This window comes from Acinonyx jubatus, chromosome B1 (genome assembly GCF_027475565.1).
Source record: "Acinonyx jubatus isolate Ajub_Pintada_27869175 chromosome B1, VMU_Ajub_asm_v1.0, whole genome shotgun sequence".
NCBI classification, from domain to species: domain Eukaryota; kingdom Metazoa; phylum Chordata; class Mammalia; order Carnivora; family Felidae; genus Acinonyx; species Acinonyx jubatus.
In genome coordinates, this window is record NC_069382.1 from 180123515 (window position 1) to 180132464 (window position 8950).

At 42.0% G+C, this 8950-nt stretch overlaps 1 pseudogene; it reads left to right on the plus strand.

Annotated features, from left to right (window-relative positions):
• Positions 1-8075: 8075 nt before the first annotated feature.
• LOC106975101 (transcription factor BTF3-like) lies at positions 8076-8574 on the plus strand (annotated as a pseudogene).
• The last annotated feature ends 376 nt before the right edge of the window (positions 8575-8950 follow it).

The following is an 8950-nucleotide window of genomic DNA, read 5'->3' on the forward strand; positions in this document are numbered from 1 at the left end:
ACATTATACACCTGGCAGATATGTGAGCCTTATTATTTTCAATCCACGGCATCTTTAAACTTTAAAACAGGATCGGCAACCTGCTGCCATGGGCCAAATCTGGCCCACCACCTGTTTTTGTAAATAAAGTTTTATTGAAACAGCACACTCCCATTTGTTTACATGTTGTGAATGGCCACTTTCCACCCAACAGCAGAGTTGTGTAGCTTGGCAGAGATCACGTGGCCTGAAAAGCCAAAAATATTTACTATCTGACCCTTTATAGAAGTCTGAGCACTGCTGTTCTAAGAGACAACACTTTCCAGAGTCAGTTTCAGAATCCTCACCAGACGTGTGTTCAGACCTTACTTTTGAAGTTAAGCATAGAGAGGCGGCATCCGTGTTATGCTAATCTCTCTCTCACTAGTACAGATACTTTATTTTGAATGAAAACTAGGAGAAAAGTCAATTAAATTATTGTTTGCCTTTTTTCCCTAGAAAGCAGCTTATGCAAGGTTTCAGTTGGACTCCTTTGCAATATATAACATTCATGCCCAGGCGTCGATGTGTTTTCATGCACCTTTAATGCCCCATAACCTAAAACATCTTATCAGAAAAAACAACAATCACCCTTAAACTTTTGGTGGGTTATTGACATTTTTGGGTAGCAGCAAACACGTAAAGATCGTCTCTTCACAGCTGAAAATGGGCAAATGCACATGCACTCAAACTCTATGTATAATTTCAAGAGTTCACGTGGTCGGAAGCCTCCCTGCACAGTCTGGGTTAATTACTTCTTTATGGAAGGATGAGTCTCTACAGGCAGAACTCCAGGCACTGGCCACTTTGTGGAGGGGGGCGTGCAGAGTATCAAGGAGATCCCAGGAGCCGTGAAAAATCACACTTCACAGTCAGTCACTTTGTTTTTCAAAACTGAGGTCCTAAAGGGTTTTTAGGCTGCAGGGGCAGATTTATGGCATTGTCCTGTGCGGCCTTAGATACGAATGAAAACTTGTGTCTGCCTCTGAATTGCAGAAGCTGTCAGCTGGTGGTTAGGGGATCTCCAGTAACAGACTACTGCAGAGGTCAGAGGTGGTAACTGTCCCAGGAACACACAAATACCGCACAGCCCTGAGAGTTCCGTGGGGCCCCCACATTTAATTGCAAGGACCGATCTCCTATCGCTCAGTTTTGTCCACACTTTGGTGTATAGTGAAAGTCCGTTTTGCAGAAGCATCTTCTCTGCAGAGGCAGATGTGACATACACTCACATATAACTAAAGTAACTGAAAGATTGGCCAGCCAAGTTAAAGACGGGAGCCGAGAACTCTCTGGTGAAGTCTCCCCGGCATGCTGACACATAGTGCTTGGAAGTGCTGGCCAAACGCGGGTGTTTATCATTTGCATATAAGGATTGTTTATTCATGGATGGAACAGAGCGGGTGATTTGCAAGTACTTGTCAAGTTCAGTAAACAGTTATGTAATCTTCCCCCCAAGTTCAAATGTGAGATTGAGCACATTTGAGCACATTTGTAATCTTCCCCCCAAATTCAAATGTGAGATTGACCCTCTGGTAGGGTCGATTTTTTACAGAAATCTCTTTTGTGGGCCATGGCCAAGGTAGGTTGGGAAGCCATAAGTGGATGAAATGGCCCAAACCACTGAAGTCCTATTCCTCGAGTCAGGCTACTTACTGGAGGGTTCCTGTACTGTTGACGGATATGAAAGGGGGGCAGAAGAGATCTCCCAAAAGTAAGCTATATGTAGGCATGCTGAGGGCCTGTCCCACCGGAAAGCTCTGGGCTGGCCCTGTGTCAGGTTACACCGCTTGCTAGAATAATTCCCGGGAGTGGAAACCCCCCACCTCCTGGGTAGTCAGCCACGGTCTTTGTCCACAGGCATCACCAACTGCTGCCTAGACCCAACACAGCAACAGGTTTTGGTGCTGATGAATTAAAAATAAACAAACAAGAAATCTTACCTGCCTCTAATAAACCTTTACCCTGAACATTCGGTGAGTCATTGCTTGGCCTAGATAATTTCTCTGCTAAATAGTAATTGTCGCTACCGGTAAGTGATCCGTTTATCCCTTTTGCTGCGTGAGGGAGGGGAAACATTGGAGAATTTCCTGTTTGAGTGTAGCACCCCCTCCCCACCATGTTCCTCCCTCTATGGAGACTGGAAGCATGTTACAGGAAAGGAAGCCGGTTACAAGTTAAGAAAGTGGATGTTGATTTTAGCTCCCTGGTTGCCGAGTGGCGGCCTCAGGCAAATCTTTTAACCCCTCTGGGCTTGTTTCTTCAGCCATAAAAAGGTCGCTTGGAAGGAGATGATTTCTAAAGAAACTTCTAGCTCTAAATGTGATTTTTTTCCGAAGCTTCAGAATACCTTGGGACATTCAAAAGACCTTTAACACACCCACGGCAGGAACTGAGTCCCAGGAGGGACATGGCCTGTATATTACTTAAACAACTAAATTGCAATAAGGCTTTTCCCATTAAGGCACTTGGTGCCAGCAAGCACTTTATAATAACCTTCCCAGGAGCTCATTTAAAGCTCCATTAAAAAGCAAACATATTTTTCAAAGTGAGCTCCTTCTAATTACCTGTTATTTGAGCTTTGTGTTTCCTTCTAATCTTGAATTCTGGGCATCTGTGGATGCCCAGGCAAAGTTCGTAGCTCTTCAGAAAGGTAATTGGTTTGATAAAAGTTGTAGATACGATGACTAAGGGGTACAAACTAAATGGATTTGTCCTATTCTCCCTGTCCTGTTCTTTCTTCCCACTCTCCTGCATCACGACCTCTATCATTTAAAACAGTAACGTAAAAGCTAACATTTACTCAGTGCCTCTAATTGCCAAACACTGTGCTAAGGGCTAACTCTGAACACAGCACTTAGAATATTCTAAGCCCTTTCCATTTGTTAATTAAGCACTTTCTCCCTATGATCCTATAAGGTGGGTACTTTTATGATCTTTATTTACCAATGAGGAAACTGAAATACCAATGAAACAAATAAGTAACTTGTCCAAGGTCACACAGCTAATAAGTGGCAAAAGCAGGATTGGAGGGTGGTGAGGTTCCAGGGTTCACACTCTTAACTACTTGACCATAGTGCTTTATACCTGGGCATCATGAATTCGAGAAGCAATTTTTTTAACGTTTATTTTTATTCAGTTTGAGAGATAGAGCACACACATACATGCACAAGCAGGAAAGGGACAGAGAGAGAGAGAGAAAGAGAGAGAGAGAATCCCAAGCAGTTCCATACTGTCAGCGCAGAACCCTACACGGGGCTCGAACTTACAAACTGTGAGATTATGGCCTGAGCTGAAATCAAGAGTTGGAGGATTAACTGACTCAGCCACCCAAGGCTCCCCAAGAAGCAATGGTTTGTAATAGGACTTTTTAAAATGTCGATCCATCAAGTATTTTACCATCTAAGCAAAGGCTAGTCTAGAGATGATTTGGAATGACAGAAGGATCTCCATTTGATTCCAATGATTTCAGCCCAAAAGCAACAGCTACAAAATTATGTGGAACAGCCACAGATGTTTCAGTGCTTTCTTTTCATCCCTGCTCCCACAGTGAATTTCTGGAGAAAGTGCCAGAAGAGTCTACTTTAGACCAAGCCAGAGTTCACAAATCAGGCTGCCTCCATTTAAGACAGTCGAGGCTACAGCTAGGAGGCTAAAATTAATGTCCCTGGTTGACGCACATTAAGTCAGTCCGGGGGCAGATCACAGTGGTCACCCCTTGCGTGCACACACACAGCTTGTGGATTCTCTTTGTCCATTTTAGGGAAGAGGAAACCGAGGCTCGGAGTACTTGCAAATTCTCTTGAGCACCACGAACCTAGTGAGAACCAGGGCTGAGGAACTCTGACTTGCAGCCCAGGACAGTTTCCATCCTACCCTTTAATCCCACAGACATCAAAGTATCTGCCAAACCAGATCTCGGAGAAACGATTTCAAAATGTTTTCTTAGAGGAATCTGCAGATACGTGTTAAGCAGTCTCTGTCCATCTCAAAGCCCAGTAGAATCGTCCCATCCTCAAAACTATGTGCTTGGATTTAGATGTGAGTAGGTGGGAGCCAACCTCATGGTTTTGACCCAAATGGCGGATCTGGTGACTAAGACGAGACATCATTTGAATAGTCATACATTTGAGTATTTTAATCAAGCGAAAGTGCAAATGGAAGGTTTTCAGTCTTTCTGTTTGTCATTTATGGTGACAGACTATGGTAAGGAGAGAAAGCTTCTGAGCAGGGGTCTGCCTTGGGTCACCAGACAGGATGGCAAGGTCAAGTTGTCCTGGTTAAAGTTAAAAATTCGTTACCTTTCCCCATGATACGATTGAATAAGCACATTAACAGTTTATAAAAGAGGTTGTGAAATCTTCTAGGGAAAAAGCCATTAAGTAACCAGTTTAGGGGAGAGACTTCCTTGCCCCAGATCTCAGTAGGGGGCTGAAATGCATGACGGGGAAGGCTCATTTCTATTTCATATCTATTATTATTTCTCCGGAAGGGCTTATCTTTTATTGCCAATAACACTTCGCTCCGAGCTTTCTCTGCTCTGTCCTCTCAATTTACGTCATCACCCACACCCAGAGCCATTATAAATATCTACTGAACACCGGGCACTAATCTTTAGTAAGCAGAAACAGCAATGTCTTTTCTGCCTACCAACGGACTCATAAATCTTGAAACGTCATTATGCCAAGCTTTAGTGGGTGTTGTTGTTATGACTGAATATCTAGCTGAACCTTACCTGACAAAATTCATGTAGGCATCAACTATAACCATAACTTCCAAAGTGAGTGTTTTCTGAGGTGTATTGAAGGGCAATGAGAAGCGTTTATGATGGTAACAGCCCTACTATCTATCTTAATAGAGACGGTCTTTTTATTTAGAATTAAAAACGTGGTCGGTAGAATGCCACTCATTTTTTTTTCCTAAATATGTTTCAACTACTGTAAGCAGACTGTAAGCAGACAGTACTGTAAGATTGTTTTAAATTGTTTTAAATCTTTAATTTTAAATTGTGTTAAATCTTTAAAAAGATTTAAATTGTTTTAAATATCCTGCTTTTTATTGTAATTGTCATCCTTAACTGCGTATTAGGTTGCTGGACAAAATTGCTCTACGGTGTAAGTGATAGGCAGAATGTGACGTTCTACCTAGAGAGGGAATGGAAATGAACTTTTCAAACAAAAAGATGGTCTTCAAATGAGAGGTCGTTTTAAAAATGCAAATAATCTGGGGGTGTTGGGTTGGCTCTGTCGGTTGAGCAGCCAACTCTTGGTTTCGGTTCAAGTCATGATCTCACGGTTTCATGAGTTTAGTGCGAGCCCCGCGTCGGGCTCTGCAGTGAGAGCACAGACCCTGCTTGGGATCCTCCCTCTCTCTCCCTCTCTCTCTCTCTACCCTTCCCCTGCTAATGTTGTCTCTGTCTCTCTCAAAATAAAGAAACTTAAAAAAAATTTTTTAAGGGGCACCTGGGTGGCTCAGCCGGTTAAGTGCCCGGCTTTGGCTCAGGTCATGATCTCACGGTTCGTGGGTTCGAGCCCCACATCGGGCTCTGTGCTGACAGCTTGGAGCCTGGAGCCTGCTTTGGATTCTGTGTCTCCCTCTCTCTGCCCTCCCCTGCTCGTGCTCAAAAATAAATAAACATTACAAAGAAAATTTAAAAAAAAATTTAAATGCAAATAATTCTGTCTTCTATATTTTCCCAGAGGCAATGCAGGTGGCTGTGAGTCCTAGTTCCACAGTAACAAGGAGACTTTGGCTAAGTTATTTAATCCCTATGTATCTTAGTTTCTTCATGTATAGGGTGGACATATCAAAAGAAGTTAATTCAGAGAGTTGGTGAAGATCACGCGGGTTATTTACCTCATTTGTAACTCAGTAAACATTCAATATGGTGTAGCTCTCATAGTCTGTTACTGATAGTTAATGTTTATTGAGGACCTAACTTGTATGAGGAGGTCCCATCACAAATGCTTGACTCCTCTTAATGATACTGTAAAAACCCAATGTAAATTAAAAAAAAAATAAAAAATTTAAAAAAAGCTGATCTTGTTCTAAAAAGAAAAAAAAACTTATGTAATCGGTACTATTATCTCCATTTTACAGATGAGGGAAACACACAGAAATTTTCAGCACAATATCCAATATCACACAACTGCTAAGTGATAGGACTGGGTTTTGGCCCCAGAAAGCTTGGTCCCAAACCCATGTTAAATTAACTAGTATAATACACAATAGTACCTCTCGAGTCAATGTAATTAACTCATGGAAGGTCAGTGATAGAGAAAATTGTTAGAAAAAATTCAAAGCAATGGACAATGGATGTTTCCAATCAAAATATATCCACTGGGGTCTGGAGTTTTTTGCACATGTAGAAAATGTCAGTGGAAAAATTAACTAAAATGATTGATAAGGAGGCATTACCTTATCTCTCCAGGTACTCCTGAAAGAAAAGAGAGAAAAAGAATTCCAAACCTTGGGATGTAAAGAGGCAAGTCAAGAATATATGGAAAATATCAATACATATTTGCAAATGATATATGCAATAAGGGGTTAATATCAAAAATATATAAATTACTTCTACAACTCAACACCACAAAAACCCAATCTAGTTAAAAAATAGGAAGAAGAGGGGTGCCTGGGTGGCTCAGTCGGTTGAGAGTCCGGCTTTGGCTCAGGTCATGATCTCGTGGCCTGTGAGTTCGAGCCCGGCATTGGGCTCTGTGCTGACTGCTCACAGCCTGGAGCCTGTTTCGGATTCTGTGTCCCCCTCTCTCTCTGCCCCTCCCCCACTCATGCTCTGTCTCTCTCTGTCTCAGAAATAAATAAACATTAAAAAAATTTTAAAAATATAAGAAGAAGAACTGAGTAGACATTCCTCTAAAGAAGACATACAGGTGGCCAACAGACACATGAAACGATGTTCGATGTCACTAATCAGCAGGAAAATGCAAATGAAAACCACAAAGAGCTATCACCTCACAACTGTTAGAATGGCTAAAATAAAAAAGATGAGAAACAAGAAGTGTTGGCAAGGACACAGAGAAAAAAGATCCCTCATCCACTATTGGTGGGGATATAAATTGGTGCAGCCACTGTGGAAAACAGTAGGGAGGTTCCTCAAAAAATGAAAAATAGAACTCTCCGGTGATCCAATAATTCCACTATTGGGTATTTACCCAGGGAAAATGAAAACACTAACTTGAAAAGATATATGCACTCCTATGTCTATTGCAGCATTATACGATAGGCACTCAAAGTGTCGAACAATAGACAAATGGATGAGGAAAAGGTGGTATATATAACGGAGTATTACACAGCCATGAAAAAGATGAGATCATGTCATTTGAAACCGCATGGATGGACCTAGAGGGTATTATACTAACTGAAATAAGACTGAGAAAGACCTACATCATATAATTCCACTCTTAGAAGGAATCTTGAAAGAAAATAAATAAACCAAAAGCAGAATCAGAACTATAAGTACAGAGAACAAACTGATGGTTGCCAGAGCGGAGGAGAGTGGGGGGTTGGGCAAAATCGGTGACGGGGAGAAGGAGATAGAAGACTCCAGTTACAGAGTAAGTAAGTCATGGGATAAAAAGCAGAGTAGAAGGAATACGGTCAATGATACTGTAAGGGGACAGATGATAACCAAACTTGTGGGTAACCCAGCATAATGCAGAGACTTGGCAAATTACTAAGTTGTACCCCTGAAACTAACACAACATCGTGTGTCAAATATATTTTAATAAAAAAATAAATAAAATAAGATTTCCTTTTTAAAAAAGAAAATATAGAAATAGCCAACCAACATATGAAAAAAATGTCCGTCTTGGTCGTAATAGAGGTAACAGTAGTCGCCAGTGTGTGCCATCGTGTGGCGGGCAGAGCAGCAAGAGGAATAGATTCAAGCAGGCTTCTGCAGAGTAATATGACAAACTATATCAAAAGTCTTAGCCCCAGACACCATCCTGCGCCCACACGTGTGTGCCCCTAATGTCAGCTGGTCCCCCCCAGACCCCTTGGGCGCCAACCCGAGTCCCCATTTCCGCTCCGACAAGATGAAAGAAACTCTCACGAACCAGGAGAAACTCGCCAACCTGCGAGCACAAGGGTGCATTGGTGGGAAAGGAGCCGCCGGCCCAAAGGAGAAGGTGGTTTGCAGGCGATAAAAAACAAACAAAACCTCAGTTCACCTTAAAGAAGGTAGGGCTGAACAAGATCTCCGGTATTGAAGAAGTGAGTGTGTTCCCAAACCGAGGAACAGCCATCTACCTTCACAACCCTACTGTTCAGGTCTCCCCGGCAGCGAGCACTTTCACCATCACAGGCTATGGGGAGACCGAGCAGGTGACAGAAATGCTACCCAGGATCTTAAACCATCGCGGTGCAGTGGGTCTGACTAGTTTAAGAAGTGGGTCTGACCGAGCTCTGCCCATGCAACCTGTGACTGGAAAAGCAGCACTGGCTACCGAAGACGGGGAAGATGAAGTTCCAGACGTTGTGGAGAATTTTGATGCAGCTGAAGAAACCACGGGGAGCTGCTATTTTATATTATGATTGCTTTTTAAAACGTTGTTTATGGATCTCATACGATCTAGATCGCTAGCATGTTTAAGCCCAAGCCCCTTGGGCCTGGGCTTTGCAGTTTTCGCTTAGACACAATTCATTCTTTGCAGCTAATTAAGCTACAGAAGTCAGGGAATAAAGTGTGAAAGAAGGTTAATTAAAAAAAAAAAAAGAAGAAGCCTTAAGCAAGCATGTCCCCTACCCAGCAATTCTACCCCTAGGAGTTTATGTCATACAAAGAAATGAATAAGTGTATTCATTTAAACATTATTTATAATAAAAATTTGGAATCAACCTATGACAGTAAACAGTAAATCAAAAAAAAAAAAGAAGAAGAAAGAAAAAAATTTACTTCATCTGTGAAAAA